The following is a 16,356-nucleotide window of genomic DNA, read 5'->3' on the forward strand; positions in this document are numbered from 1 at the left end:
TTTAAATACAAAATGCAAAATACCTATTTTCAATACACCTTTATTCAAATAAAATACCATTTTACGTGCCATTTGTTTCAGTGATTTTTAACACCAATAATTTTTCAATTATTATTCCACCAAAGAAACATAGTCCTTCAGCAGAAGCAGAATATGATAAACAAGTATTATACCGGTATTTAGGAAAACTATTTTTACAGCAGGATATCTGTTCAGGGAATCAAAAATACTGTCATTATCTTTCAAATATTTTGTATTTACAGATCTGTTGTAGTATTTGTGCCATCACTGGCTACAGAAGAATCGAAGTCCTCAACAACCATATAATAAGATTTACTTCTTTTTTTTCTTTTTAGTAGAATGTTGCAAACTCTTCCTATCTTCTTCTTGTTTCATCTTTCACACCTCTGAAATAACCATTTCTTTAATGTATTTTCTGATAGCCTTCAGTCCCCATTTCAATTTGAAAAAAAGGACAAGATATGGATGCTAATACCCCATCCTTTGCTTTTCGCGCCTCTAATTTATAGAATCTCCCAAAGCGACTATTAAGACTTTCTTTGTTGACGTCTATCAGCACGTCGCAATACGTAGCTTTATCCATTTGCAAGCTGCTTAGCATTCCTTGCATTCTTGTTAGTTCTGGCAGAAGACGTCCACTCGTAGGTATTTTTGTCCCCTTCTAAACTTCTGATACCGTCAGCAGTAGGTTTCGACAGTTTATGTATTCTTTAGGAAACTGCATTTCTCGACTGTGAGTAGATACTGAATAGAATTATAGTACGTGTTGGTACGAATGAGTAGGGGATTTTCCAGGTATTTCTAAATAAGTTTCACAAGATTTAGGAGACACTGATCACATATTCTAAAGTGCTTGACGTACTGACGTGGTTGCATCACAAAATTTTTTGTATGAATTACTTTGAGATCTGTACTTACACATATCACTTGACGCTATTACATGTAATGTATGTGACTACGCTCTCTCCTCCCCTCACTTCCATTTGAGAGCACTAGGCGTTATCACGTGATTTCGGTACGTCTTACATGAAACAAACAATACCAGTAAACATATAAAGTGTACTCAAGCCTAACTGCCTCTTCTAATAATTAGTTTCGTGGTCTCATTCAGTTGACAGGTATACCTTTGGCGCTTATTGCTCCATCTGTACCCCTCATGGAACTATTTTTTGCTTAAACTAGTTGGTCAATAAATGAATGAGAGCTATGAAGTAGGAAATAACAAACTCAAGAGAAGCATTTACATTTTACAAATATAAAATATCTATATTTTAAGTATTTCAAATAAAATAGAAAATGTTTCTTTTGAAAAAAAGAATTTCAAATGCAAAATAAAAATAGGTAATTTGCATTTTGGATTTGCATTTCAGATACATGTATTTCACGTAATTCACATCTCTGCAATTTTAATGACCAGCTGTTTATTTAACTAACACGAAATAGTTTGTATAAAATTTGCACGTATTATTTTGGTGATAGGCAGGCAGCACTCAGATACATGTGAATAGTTTCTGTATTCACATTTTCGTTTTTAACATTAGAAGCATGGGCACAAACAAAGGTGATATCACTATTTGAAAAGAAGGCCGCAGTAGCTGCGAGAGCTTTAGAGAAATTAGCTTACTGGACACCACATACAAAGTTTATGCAAGTGAGTTAAGAGGTTACAGGTTAAGGCTGAGAGTTTGTTAGGGGAAGAACAGTTTCGAAGGAGTAGATTGACAAGGGATACGATATTTATAATCAAATAAATAATCGAAAATCAGAGAGAATGTAACAGGGAAACCATTTAATATTAGTAGTTCATTGATTTTATTAAGTCATTCGATATGTTGATACACAGAAACTTTGAAGACTTGCGGAGAAAAGAGAATATCCACAACACCTAATAAATATTTTGAAAAGTCTGTGCAAACACACGACTGTAATTTTATATATAAATGGCACTCTAACACAGCCTATAGCTACAAATAAAAGCAAGACAACGGTGCAGCATTTCACCCACACTTTTAACATCTATTTAGACGACGCAACTCGGAAATGAAAGGAGATTTTTTTAAAGGGGGGGAATTAAAATTAACAATATTTCCTCTTTGAATTGTCTTTTAACGCGGACGACGCTGCACTGCTGGCACGGATTGCAAATGACCTACAAAGGAGCCGGCCGGAGTGGCCGTGCGGTTCTAGGCGCTACAGTCTGGAACCGGGCTACCGCTACGGTCGCAGGTTCGAATCCTGCCTCGGGCATGGATATGTGTAATGTCCTTAGGTTAGTTAGGTTTAATTAGTTCTAAGTTCTAGGCGACTGATGACCTCAGAAGTTAAGTCGCATAAAGCTAAGAGCCATTTGAACCATTTGAACCTACAAAGGGGAATACATTTACTACAGAAGGTTTGTAAGGTTTGTGAAGAGTACCATTTGACGATTTCTGAGAACAAAACAAAATCAATGGCTTTTAAAGTGAAATATAGTATATAAACCAAAATTGTGATCAACAGCTGTACAATAGAACATGTTAAACAATTTAACCATTTAGGTTGTGACGTAACTTGTGAGTATGACGAAGACGCAGAGAAGAAATTAGCAAAATTTAGGAATACACGTGGAACAATAAACATGTTTAAAAAATGAAACGAGGAAAGAACCAGGATTGAAATTTTATAGACAGTAGCAGTTCCAGTGCTTGTTTATGGAAGTGAATCTTGGGTTACAAGTAAACATCAAGAAAGTCACATACAAAACAGGGATTTTGTTTCTAAAAGCAGTGAAGGGATGCACAAGAACCCAGTGATTTCGACACACAGAAATTAGGGGAAATTGGAATCTATTTAACATCTTCAATAAAATACAGGAAACAGGAGAAACTGGAACGAGCATCTTGAAAGAATGAGTGCAGAAAGATTACCTCTCCAGATAAGAAGATTTAAGCATGTTAGGAGAAGAAGTCAAGAAGACTGAGAAAGCGATGGGTACTCTAAGAGGCAAAACAATAAAAAGGCCAACTGCTTTAAGTGAAGATGGTGGTGATAATACTAGGTGCTAACACAAGAAAAATCATCGCTACCTCAAAGCAATCATAACAGGAAACTTTTAGAATCCAGAGCCATTTCTCATTTTCAGTTGCAAGAACAGCGGCGAATGGCGAATAATTTCGAAATTTCAAAAGAAATGGGTCTGGCCACACTTGGTAGAACGTGAACGCAGTAACTTGGGCCGTACCTGCACAGTCGGCACAGTAGGGGACGGTATTGGTGGGGTTCCGTTTATGAACGGCTACTGCGCAGTAGGGGAGGTGCAGTACGGAAGCTACGGCCTCTATACGAACGCGTACCTCGCATAACTTGTAAGCTGCAGGTAGCGAGTTTCTAACAAGACTACTGAACAAGAAATAGTCGCACAAACAAAGGTTCAGCCTAAGAAAAACAAATTCAACCATGCACTGTCGTAAGAAATCTCACAAAACAAAAAATGGGGTACAAAAATGTAGAGTAATGGGCAATGCTATTTACAAGGATAATGACAGTATAAAATAAGGAATCTGAGTCAGTTGGAAATTATGTGTCAACTAGGCTGCATATTGGGCACTGCCTTTTTAGCCATCGTCATTTGATAAGTGCCGCTCCCCCACCACATTGTACACATTGCGCCCAAGTTTTAACCGTCCGCCACTTCCTGATAGAATGCCCATTTTTTAACCGTTTACGTTCTCGCTTGGATTTGCGTCTGAGTTATCGGCCGTTTTAGCAAATGACGCGCGGGCTGTCGACCGCGTTTTACTTTTCATCCGCCGAAGCAATATGACGAAGGCCATTTAATTTTTAGCTTTGGACCTCCGTTTCTGTATGCCCTTTCTCCACGTGCTTGCTTTTAGCTGTCTTCTCTTACGTCAATTGGGACTGACGTACAGTCGTTTTCTAACTCCTCCCTGTCTTCGTGTTCTATAGTATGGCGCGTAAGAGCTCAGCAAAGCAAAACAAAACAAAAAAGCCCCTTGTTCGTCAGTATTACATAAATGTAAATTTTTCTTCTCCTCTTTCTGCTTCTTTCCTCAACTAGTGAAGCCTTGGGAATGCTTGTAGGTCACCCTTTACTCTTTTCAGTGTGCTACTGGAGTACCTAGCAGTTCCTGCAACCCGTTTTAGCTGATTTTAATTAGATTTTTGCTTCCTTGTTTACTTCTTTCGACATAAATTTAATGGCATTACACTCCTGATTATGAAGAACTTCCCCTGCACCTATCACTTGCTGAGGCTGTGGTGTCACGTTATGTAGTAAAGAGATACAGAAGACGGTCAATTGAGCTAGCCACACATTCGAAACATAATGGTGGTCTCGCCCAGCGCCCAGGATGACAAAGCGGCCCTGTGTCGAGGCCATGTTATTTTGCGCTGCAGCCCTATACAGTGTCCCTTTTGAAATATTCAAGCCGATATATTTGAAGTAAGTAATAAAGGGACTCTGAATAATATTATATGGGCATAAACGACAAATTAATTATGAAAATGTATTAAATTAGCTTCAAAGAAAGACTATATCGATTGCAATGTAATAAAAAGACATTATTTATATTAGATTTGATCGTAGTGCATAACGTTCTCGAAGCTACCATTATTATCTTTGTCATTATATATAAGAGAAAAAAGATATTGAAAATCACTTCGAGTCAGATCATTTCTTCTGCTGTATGTAAGGTACGCTTGCTATTATAAAGCAGTAGCTTTTGTTCTATTTATTCTTGTGCATAGCGAAAAATTCAAGTGTATATTCTGTGCTTAGTGGAAATATATTTACAAAAAGTGAGTGCATTGTGTTACTTAAAGAACCCATGCAAACAATTCTTCCTGAGTTAATAACTGCAAGAAGTTATTTAGCATTTTTTCAGTCTCTGCGAAGCGAGCTGCGGTGATCTTTGACTGGCAACAATTGGCCGCCATTCCGCGGCGTATTTAAATTTATTTTTTTGTGTAACATATCACCACATCCGGAGCAGAAAGAATCATTTCTAGTTATTCAATTACCTAAAGTGCAAAGCTTCACTAATTTTATTACGTCAAAGAAATGCATGCTTTCAAAGATACGATTTATTCTAGGTCAGTGAACTTAGCCTGCATTACAGAAAGCATTTGAAATAATTTGTAGGGAGCCTGGCGCTCATTTGAAACATAATTTAATAATACCTACTACTCAATCTCCACTAAATGTTCTCACACTTTTCAAACTAACTCTGAACTGATGCATTTGTGTGACGGGACAGAACCAAGTTCGGTTTGCGATTATTATTATTATTAATAATAATTTTTTTTTCTACGAAGGCGTAGCGGGTTGCGTGAGGTACCTGCCCTCTGCTGTGCCACTCTGGGTCCATTCTTGGAGTGAAGCACGTTATTGCACTGCATGAAAGAGGTAGAATGTGCACACCAGGAGGATTAAGTGGGGTTTATGGATGTAGGTTTATCGATGTTGTATTGTGAGGAGTGTGGCGATAGTAAGAGTAAATTTTGTTGAAATGTAACCCGACCCAAAAAAAACACGGTTTTTTTTAAAATAATTTAAAATCTCCACCATAAAATTCACCTCTAATAATGGGATTTTAATTAACATACCAAATGTGCCTTACACAAATTAGAAAGAGCCATAACATTTATAGAAGGCAACTGTTTATTGTCACAGGAAGTTATTTTATTAATATTATTTTTTAACTTTTCTAGCAATATAAGGAACGCAGTTGAATAACATCTATACCACCAGAAAAAAATTTAAACTTGATGTAGAATCGTAATGACTGTAAAGTACAATTTTGGAAGCATGCATAAATTTGTAGATCTTCACTAATTTCTTGGGTCTTTCCTATCCTAAATTATCTCTTAATTCTGACCAAACAAGTCCGTAGATGGAGAAAATTCTCTCAATGGATGCAGTGATGGCGGTGCAAGAAATAAGGCACAAATAAAGCAGTTGTAAAAATGGGTTACTGTTTTCAATAAATTAATCTTAGGAATTTAAAATGGACCATTTAATCATCAATACGGAAAAATTCCCAAAATAACAACCCACTGGGTTGTTTTATTATTTTTTAAATACCCTGATTTTTCTCAACCCTCACTGGAGTTGGTATGTGGTAATGCGTACTGTGGTAGAGTGGAAGGAGAAATGGGCTCTATGATGGAAGTAGCTAGGACTGAGATCAGGATACGGCTGTGTGAGAGAAGAAAAGGGTAAGATGGGAAATAAGGAGGGGACCTTGATGTGAAAATGGACAGGGAAAAGTGTGTTAGATACGATAAAAACGATAAATTTCATCGTCTGAGGGGTATGTTGTTGGACGTTGCGGTGAAATGTTCTGGTATGTTCGGCAGCATACCAGGATTGGTATTCTAAAAGCCCGCCCGTTTGGCCGTGCAGTCTAACGCACGGCTTTCCGGGCGGGACGGAGCGCCTGGTCCCTGGCACGAAACCGCCAGGCGGATTTGTGTCGAGGTCCTGTGAACCGGCCAGTCTGTGGATGGTTTTTAGGCGGTTTCCCATCCGCCTCGGCGAATGCGGGCTGGTTCCCCTTATTCCACCTCAGTTACACCATGTCGGCTATTGCTGCGCAAACAAGTTCTCCACGTACGCGTACACCACCTTTACTCTACCACGCAAACATAGATCGTCTGGTGTGAGACGTTCCCTGGGGGGTCCACCGGGGACCGAACCGCACAATAATCCTGGGTGCGGAGTGGGGTGGCGGAGGGGTGAAGTGGACTGCAGTAGTCGTCGTGGGGTTGTGGACCACTGCGGCTGCGGCGGGGACGGAGCCTTTCTGTCGTTTCTAGGTTCCCGATTAACATACACACATATTCTAAAAGGTTTCAGCGCGTGTAGTATTGAGGAAATACGCAGTGTGGAAAAGGATGGATGCGTTAGTAAAGGGTTAGAAGTGGATAGGATTCGATAGTGTAAGCTATTGTGGCCTTCCTACGTCATAATGACTACACGTAGTAATTTACACTTACTTCCTTCTCGAATATCGACCGTCCGCCTCTGTGGCCAATAGCCATACATCAAATCTAATTTTACTACATTGTTGCTTTTTCCGTTTCTCTAACATCCATACTAACATAGCCACTGCAAGTACTGAAAGAAAAAGTAATGTGGAGGTTTACCGTTAGAAGACGCCGGTGCTTCGTGAAGTATTCTGTCGGTAAACTATTGTCTATCTTCTTGTGGTTCTCCCTATAACTGTACTGCTCACAATTTCTGACGCAAGTAGAAATTTTTACGAATGCGTCATGTTGGTATTGTCGGTATTATCGCAAATAAGTGTCACCAAGAACAATGACCAATATCGCGTTCATTTTATCAGCAGATAGTTCTTCAAAAGGAAGCTTGAAGTTAATCAGCACTGATAATCCACTCAATTACAAATAATATATCGTGCACGTGAAAGGACTAGCCACAAATCTCTGATAAGAACGTTAATCAGTCATCTCACCGTATTGTAGATTATTACTTCGCACTCAGGAAACGGCACTTTATTTCGACTGCTTTCTTGAATATATGGAAATACAATGCCATAAAAAATATTAGTTCACCATTAAAGATTTTTCAAGTGTACCCAAGATTTATTGTTGCAGCAGTGCATATGGAGTACATGAAATGATTACTTTAAAAGATGAATAGCACAAGCGGTGCTGAAGTACCAGGTATCGGCCCTTGCTGAAACACCCACGGGCGGCAATGCAGGTGCCGACTCTGGCATATAGTCGATTGTACAGATGGCGAATACTGTCCTCGGATACGCTATTCAACGCCGTCTAGACCTGTTCACGTAGTTCTGTAAGAGATGCACTAGTCCAGGGGCGGGCAAACGTTGCACGCGGCTCATGAGCGCACAGCGCTGCACGTGTGCTGTTCGCGTGCAGGCGTCGACCGGGGCTGTGGCGACAGCCGGCAGGTTGCGGCAGTGTAGTGCCAGGCTAAGCTGCGGACGTTGATGCGAAGCGAGCACTATGTAGTGAACGTTGTATTTCAAGAAACGGAGAAGTGGAGAATTGCTATCTTTTAAAAAGTAATGGGAGAATCATTTTTTCTTTGTGCAAAAACGTGAAAATTCGAAATGTTTAATATGTGGCAGTATTCTCGCTGGTCAACGGAAGTTTAGTATTGAAGGCCATTATAATAAATTTCACAAGGACGAGTACAATTTATTGTCGGATTCTGACCGGATGGGGAATTAACTGAGCTTAAGAAGAGCTATCTGACGATATCAGATGAATCTGTCGTAGTTGGCCGGCCGGAGTGGCGGAGCCGTTCTAGGCACTACAGTCTGGAACCGCGCGACCGCTATGGTCGCAGGTTCGAATCCTGCCTCGGGCATGGATGTGTGTGATGTCCTTAGGTTAGTTAGGTTTAAGTAGTTCTAAGTTCTAGGGGACTGATGACCACAGCAGTTAAGTCCCATAGTGCTCAGAGCCATTTGAATTTGTCGTAGTTGCTATTGTCACGAGAGATCTGCGACTTTCTCTCGTCGTGTCTCTCATCTAACTGATTTAATATTTTATGGAGCACTGTTTTCAAGTTTTCAGGACGACAACAATAATAGCCCTGCGGTATGTGCAAGTTATAAGACTGCGCTTAATATAGCGAGAGCTGGACAACCAATTGCTGAATTAATAAGTCTCGGTTAAGAGCAAACATCAGTGATGAAAATTTACGTAACTGTTTGTGTTGTCTGTATGTAGAAATTTTATTCCAGATATTAAACGTACTGTAAACTCCACCAGTGATAATTAAATAAAACGTATCGTAGGTAATACTCCTACTAACCTTATTCATTCACTCAATAAAGCAAGCTGGGAAACAAAACGCATTACAGAGGAAGGAGCGGACAGAAGGTATGGTGGGGATGGGAGATAAGCGGGTGGCCAGCTTGCCCCTGTGTGCACGCGGAACACCTGTTAACTGCACGCGTGCAAGTGCACCGCACACGTGCAGGATTCCTGCCCGCCCCTGCACTAGTCACTTCTCGTCCCATCACATCCCACAAGTGTTCAATTGGAGACAAGTCTGGACATCGTGCTGCCATCCGGGTCTCCCGAGAGCTGTTGGCAAGCAGGGTGCAGTCAGTTCTAGTGAGGCCAGTTGAGTAGCGGCTCCGGTCACGAAAACTGACAACGGCTGGGAGAGCGAAGTGCTGACCACATGCCCCTCCATATCCGCATCCAATGATGTCTAACGACGGAGGATGAGACGGCAGTCTGTCGGTATTTTTGAGGCTTCCGAGGCCTGTTCGAATGGGGTAACTACAATACGCGCATTAGAGCTATAAAGCTAAAAGGTATAAATACAGGAAGCGAAAAGTTGCATACAAGTTAATTCAACTGAGCCGTTCACATCAAATATTTCCCGAACCGTTTAAGATATCGTAATTCTCTTTCCATCCAAATGAATTGTGAATAGGTCCTCGTGGCCGAGCGGTTCTAGGCGCTTCAGTCTGGAGCCGCGCGACCGTTACGGTCGCAGGTTCGAATCCTGCCTCGGGCATGGATGTGTGTGATGTCCTTAGGCTAGTTAGGTTTAAGTAGTTCTACGTTCTAGAGGACTGATGACCTCAGATGTTAAGTCCCATAGTGCTCAGAGCCATTTGAACCTATAAGTCCTCACCAGGCGGCGAAAACTCCTTCTGATAGTTACACTAATTACAGATGTATTAGTATCAACTTAGCTTTTTTTTAAAAAGAAGTATAGCAATTTCTGCTCCTGGTATCGTACCTCTAATAGAGATGAATTCAACGGTGTTTCACTCTTCAAAATCCGGTTAGCAGATTCGGAGAAATTACAATATTTAGAATTTAGGATTTATCTGTTATGAACAAGAAACCGGTTTCTGTCTTAAGCGGAAGTTCGTGTGACTATACGGACGCGTAGCGTCTTGCAGATTGAGTGCTGCAGCTCGACGCAGCTAAGACTCTCTGCTTACAAAAGCGTAACAGTGGAGAAAAGTTCGATTTAAAACTGATACTATTCACCTTGGCTACATGTTGTTGGGTGAGCTCATCAACTGGAAGACAAAGGGCGTGGAATTTAAGGAGGATTCACCGGTTGACTACGGAAACAGCATGTTCCAATTTCTACCATAGCCTTGAAAGAAAAGTGCAAGGATATGGATATGCCGACCGGGATGGCCGAGGGTTCTAGGCGCTACAGTCTGGAACTGCGCGACCTCTACGGTCGCAGGTTCGAATCCTGCCTTGGGCATGGATGTGTGTGATGTCCTTAGGTTAGTTAGGTTTAAGTAGTTCTAAGTTCTAGGGGACTGATGACCTCAGAAGTTAAGTCCCACAGTGCTCAGAGCCATTTTGATATGGATATACTGTAGAACATTGTGTACTGCGTATAATAGAAGAACATTTCGGAGACGATGGTGGTTTATATCAGCATAACAATGCACCCTGTAAGAAAGGAGCAGCTGTGGGGTAATGGTTTGTGGACAATAACTGTCCTAAAATGGACTGGCCTGCCCAGAGACCGACCTCAGCCCAATGAAACATCAATGCGATGTGTTACGACGCCGGTTTCGCTAGAGATCTCAGCGTCCAATATCACTATCTTCTCTGCTTTCTGCTCTTGAAGGACGGGCTGCACTTTCTCCACAGACATTCTGACACATCATTGAATTTGTCGCCAACGGAATTCAAGTCGTCATAACGGTGAAGGGTGGACACAGTCCATGCTAATGTTCACCAATAGTTGCCCGGATAGTGCAGTGGTTCCCAATCCGTGGTTAATGAACATAATGAACATTTTCTGAGCGGTAAAATTCAAAAGGGTTTAACTGTGTTTCAGTTATGAAACAAATTATTTACGAAGTATTATCACTATTATCACAGTTTTGTAAGATTCTAGTATTAATTATACGAGGGGGCAACCAAAAAATGGATTTTTTTTAAAAGCTATATATTTTCAAACTGTTTACAAAACAATCTTATCCCCTTCAATATACTCACTAGTACAACTAAAACACTTGTCTCACCGGTGCCTCAACTGTTCGAAACATTTTTTGTAGTCATCTTTAGAAATGCCTGACAACTCCTTCTTCGTTTTTTTCTTGACTCCTTCAATATTGTTCAAATCGGTGTCCTTTCATGCCCTTTTTCACGCACGGAAAGAAGAAAAAGGCGCACTGAGCCACGTCAGGTGAATTAGGTCCGTGGGACATCGGAACCTTACCATTTTTAGCCAAAAACTAACAGAGATGGATGTGCGTGCAGGTGCGTTGTCGTGGTGGAAGAACCAGTTTTCTGTCTGCCACAAATCGGGTCTTTTTTGAAGAACACAATTTTTAGTTAATCTCTGACAGTTGGTCAATTGTCTGTCGACGGTCTGTGAGCAAAAGCTCTAGATTGATTTTTTTCAATACTTCCGATTTCGGCAGGTGATGAATGTCCAGATGTTTGTCATCAATCGACGTGTCGCCATTTTCAAATCGAGCAAACCACTCGGAAACTCGAGTTTTTCCCATAGCGTCATCTCGGTAAGCTGTCTTCAACATTAAAACAGTTTCAACAGCATTTTTATCGAGTAGAAAACAAAATTTCACAGCTGCACGTTGTTCACTAACACTTGTCATCATAGAAAACGAAACAGGAACAAAACAGCACTAGCAAAAATATCATTGCAGATGATCAAAACACACCAGGTCGACAACGCAGGTGGCATTGATCTGACAATGAGTTACGCTTTACACGCCTATCGACAGAAATGCCGTACTACACAAGCTCCGTCCACGGCAATGTTGTTCTGGTTCTTTTTGGGTACTCCCACGTGTAAGTTACTAAAATTTCCGTTTTTCAGTTATTAGCATTAATGGGTGACACTGTGGGGTGGAGTTTACAGGTTCCTCACACAGTCCACAAACTACTCACATACTATGTGCTTTGTACGATACTTCGCTGACGGTAAAGAGAGATATGTGCATAACAGACGCCAAATATCTCGAGTAAACTTCTTCTCCAAGTTCGAATACTTCCTCCGATAAACTAGAATTTCTTCATTACTCACTTCGAAGCAGATAAATAATTTAACTGAAAGCGTGACCCAACAGTAACTACTGAAGAGCTGGTACAGTGCTCTCCGCCTCGGTAGCTGCCGGTCAGCGTGGAGGAAGGCCAACCGAAGGGGTTGGGTTCGATTCCTGGCCGGATCGGAGATTTTCTCTGCTCAGGGATTGCGTATTTTATTGTTGTCATCATCATACATCATCACCGACGCGCAAGACGCCTAAATGGCGCCACATAAAAAGACGTACTCGGCGGCAAGCAGCCACGAGACCACCAGAGAGAGAGAGAGAGAGAGAGAGAGAGAGAGAGAGAGGATACTGTTGTGGTCAGGCATAAAGCATTAACAGCTAGTTGAGAAGTAAGGAGTCCAGCAACCGAGTGTTCTACCAATTCTACGTTTAATACACACATTTCAGCTTGGTTGGTTTCAAATGGAGGTGTAGAGAGCAGGTGAAGCAAGTGCCGCTACAGAGAAGAGTAGTGCAGGGAAGGCATGTTTTTGGAGCAATCACTGTGGATAGTTACCTTTCTTATCTGAAAAGCAGTAAAAGGTAACACTCGCGATGCACCGGAAATTGCTTCGTCATACGAAAATAAAAACAAAGAACTGAATAGCTTAGGAGCATGATTTATGAGGGCGTGCACTGACTGAGAACAACCCAACTACCAAAAAGATTGTTCGAAATACTGTAAGTAGCACCAATTGTGTCAGTTACTCATTTCTTAGTGACTTAATAAAACCTCCTACAAAAACTAAATATTACTTATCTCTTGTCATTCTAAAACAAGTGGTGAAATAAAATTCGTTTTCATTCTAAAGTTTAGTTGGGTGCTGTACAAGTTTACGAAGTTCGAACTGAGTGCACTCACAGGTATCGGTCTACGAAACTTTGGGAGCCGTTGATACAGTATACATCTCAAAACGGCATCACTGTCGGGAACCAAGTACAGAGGCAAACACTTGTAATAAGAAACGAGAAATGGAGGACAAGAGGTAGACAGCCTGCAGGACTGAGCGCCAACCATTCTCGACACAAATAAAATGGTCCACATTTTAACAAGTATTTACAGGGTGTTTCAAAAATGACCGGTATATTTGAAACGGCAATAAAAACTAAACGAGCAGCGATAGAAATACACCGTTTGTTGCAATATGCTTGGGACAACAGTACATTTTCAGGCGGACAAACTTTCGAAATTACAGTAGTTACAATTTTCAACAACAGATGGCGCTGCAAGTGATGTGAAAGATATAGAAGACAACGCAGTCTGTGGGTGCGCCATTCTGTACGTCGTCTTTCTGCTGTAAGCGTGTGCTGTTCACAATGTGCAAGTGTGCTGTAGACAACATGGTTTATTCCTTAGAACAGAGGATTTTTCTGGTGTTGGAATTCCACCGCCTAGAACACAGTGTTGTTGCAACAAGACGAAGTTTTCAACGGAGGTTTAATGTAACCAAAGGACCGAAAAGCGATACAATAAAGGATCTGTTTGAAAAATTTCAACGGACTGGGAACGTGACGGATGAACGTGCTGGAAAGGTAGGGCGACCACGTACGGCAACCACAGAGGGCAACGCACAGCTAGTGCAGCAGGTGATCCAACAGCGGCCTCGGTTTCCGTTCGCCGTGTTGCAGCTGCAGTCCAAATGACGCCAACGTCCACGTATCGTCTCATGCGCCAGAGTTTACACCTCTACCCATACAAAATTCAAACGCGGCAACCCCTCAGCGCCACTACCATTGCTGCACGAGAGACATTCGCTAACGATATAGCGCATAGGATTGATGACGGCGATATGCATGTGGGCAGCATTTGGTTTACTGACGAAGCTTATTTTTACCTGGGCGGCTTCGTCAATAAACAGAACTGGCGCATATGGGGAACCGAAAAGCCCCATGTTGCAGTGCCATTGTCCCTGCATCCTCAAAAAGTACTGGTCTGGGCCGCCATTTCTTCCAAAGGAATCATTGGCCCATTTTTCAGATCCGAAACGATTACTGCATCACGCTATCTGGACATTCTTCGTGAATTTGTGGCGGTACAAACTGCCTTAGACGACACTGCGAACACCTCGTGGTTTATGCAAGATGGTGCCCGGCCACATCGCACGGCCGACGTCTTTAATTTCCTGAATGAATATTTCGATGATCGTGTGATTGCTTTGGGCTATCCGAAACATACAGGAGGCGGCGTGGATTGGCCTCCCTATTCGCCAGACATGAACCCCTGTGACTTCTTTCTGTGGGGACACTTGAAAGACCAGGTGTACCGCCAGAATCCAGAAACAATTGAACAGCTGAAGCAGTACATGTCATCTGCATGTGAAGCCATTCCGCCGGACACGTTGTCAAAGGTTTAGGGTAATTTCATTCAGAGACTACGCCATATTATTGCTACTCATGGTGGATATGTGGAAAATATCGTACTATAGAGTTTCCCAGACCGCAGCGCCAACTGTTGTTGAAAATTGTAACTACTGTAATTTCGAAAGTTTGTCTGCCTGAAAATGTACTGTTGTCCCAAGCATATTGCAACAAACGGTGTATTTCTATCGCTGCTCGTTTAGTTTTTATTGCCGTTTCAAATATACCGGTCATTTTTGAAACACCTGTATTTACATGTTTACAGGCCGTTGTTTTAGCTTTATGTAGCTGTAGGTGTGGAACACTATTTTTTAACGAATTTCCTTGTTTTCCCGACATGTAACGAATGTGAGATAAGCTATAAATTCTTTCTATTGACATAAAGCTTCTTTCTGCAGTTATTACGACGGAAATTAACTATGCAATGTAATTTTTTAATCACGGTATTGAAAATGAGGCATGAAAAGAACATGGGGGCTAGAATACTTCGAGACCTTGGTAGTCATTTTAGCTGAAAAGTTGCTGATCGTTTATCCAAGTGTGACATCCAAAAGAGTAATAAATTAAAGTCCTTCCGTCCGTCCAGCGTGATAGCGGATTACGCACGCAAACGATTGATGTAACATCATTAGCAGCAAATTCAAGAAGTGGTGTTAATCGTGACATATTGCATCATTGTAAAACAGATTCTTCGGCAAATCCAGATGAACAGATGGTGACATTCAGTTGGTACAAACAGTCGTAAAAAAAATTATCAGCTGATTGAAGCAATCGGATATAATGCGACTGAGCTACGGGCTTGTTAAGTACCACTTGCTGATCTACTCAGATTAAGATCTCATTTGATCACATAAGCTTCGATAATCAATTACTTTACTGTATTATGCAACGTTAGTTCTCGTTGCAACGATACGGTTTCCATTCCTCTAGTATAAATCACCATCTCTGAAACCTTTTTTAATGAAAAAATCTTTTAAATCCGTCTTCAGCGCTTCTAGAAGGAACACACCGAAATATCAAAAATGGTTCAAATGGCTCTGAGCACTATGGGACTTAACATCTGAGGTCATCAGTCCCCTAGAACTTAGAATTACTTAAACCTAACTAACCTAAGGACATCACAAACATCCATGCCCGAGGCAGGATTCGAGCCTGCGGCCGTAGCGGTCGCGTGGTTCCAGACTGAAGCGCCTAGAACCGCTCGGCCACACCGGCCGGCTTTCCAACAACACCCTTGCGTTTATTACCGTAAAATTTAAGACTGCAGCTAAACCTCTTCGTTTATGGCATTTTACGATGTAAAATGGCTGAAATACACATTCACAACAAGTTTACGACAAGAACGCACGCGATATGTTTAAGTTAACCTAAGCAATCTACTTGTATCGAGAGGAAGTTCGATTACAACAAATCTATATCCATAATACAGTCACAGTCTAACAGAATAGGTATATTTTCTTACAGCTCTGTAACAACTATTCACGAGCTGCATCTGCTTTAGAAAGGCATTTAAACATGAAAATGATGAGGAACTATGCATAAAATGTATATTTTTAGACGCAGAAAGACACAGAATTATATTTTTTTTCGGCCCTCATGACATCTGGCTCACCTTAAAAATAACCACGTAACTGTAGGAATGTGGCGTTTATTACATGTGCAATACGCCGAGAAAAGTACTGCTTCCCCTATTTTTACGATGAATATCACCCCAGCACAAGTAAATTATCACCTGTAAAATAATAAAAGCAGTTAATTTTAAATACTAAGTTCTCGTGCAGGCCTTACAATCCTTTCCTAGAGATTTACCTGCATTCCCAAATTTTCTTTTGTCTTTCCTTCTCATAGCTTTTACAAAAACATTAACAAATAAAATAAAGCACTCCGTCTTCAGGCCACAAGTGGCCCATCGGGACCATCCGACCGC

At 41.2% G+C, this 16,356-nt stretch overlaps 1 protein-coding gene across 3 annotated transcripts in view; it reads right to left on the minus strand.

Moving 5' to 3' along the window:
• Positions 1 to 16,356, minus strand: part of LOC126191506 (V-type proton ATPase 116 kDa subunit a 1-like) — a 278,558-nt gene that overhangs the window by 226,246 nt on the left and 35,956 nt on the right. The gene's annotated exons all lie outside the window — the stretch shown is intronic.

The sequence above is a fragment of the Schistocerca cancellata genome, chromosome 6 (assembly GCF_023864275.1).
Source record: "Schistocerca cancellata isolate TAMUIC-IGC-003103 chromosome 6, iqSchCanc2.1, whole genome shotgun sequence".
Taxonomy (NCBI): Eukaryota; Metazoa; Arthropoda; class Insecta; order Orthoptera; family Acrididae; genus Schistocerca; species Schistocerca cancellata.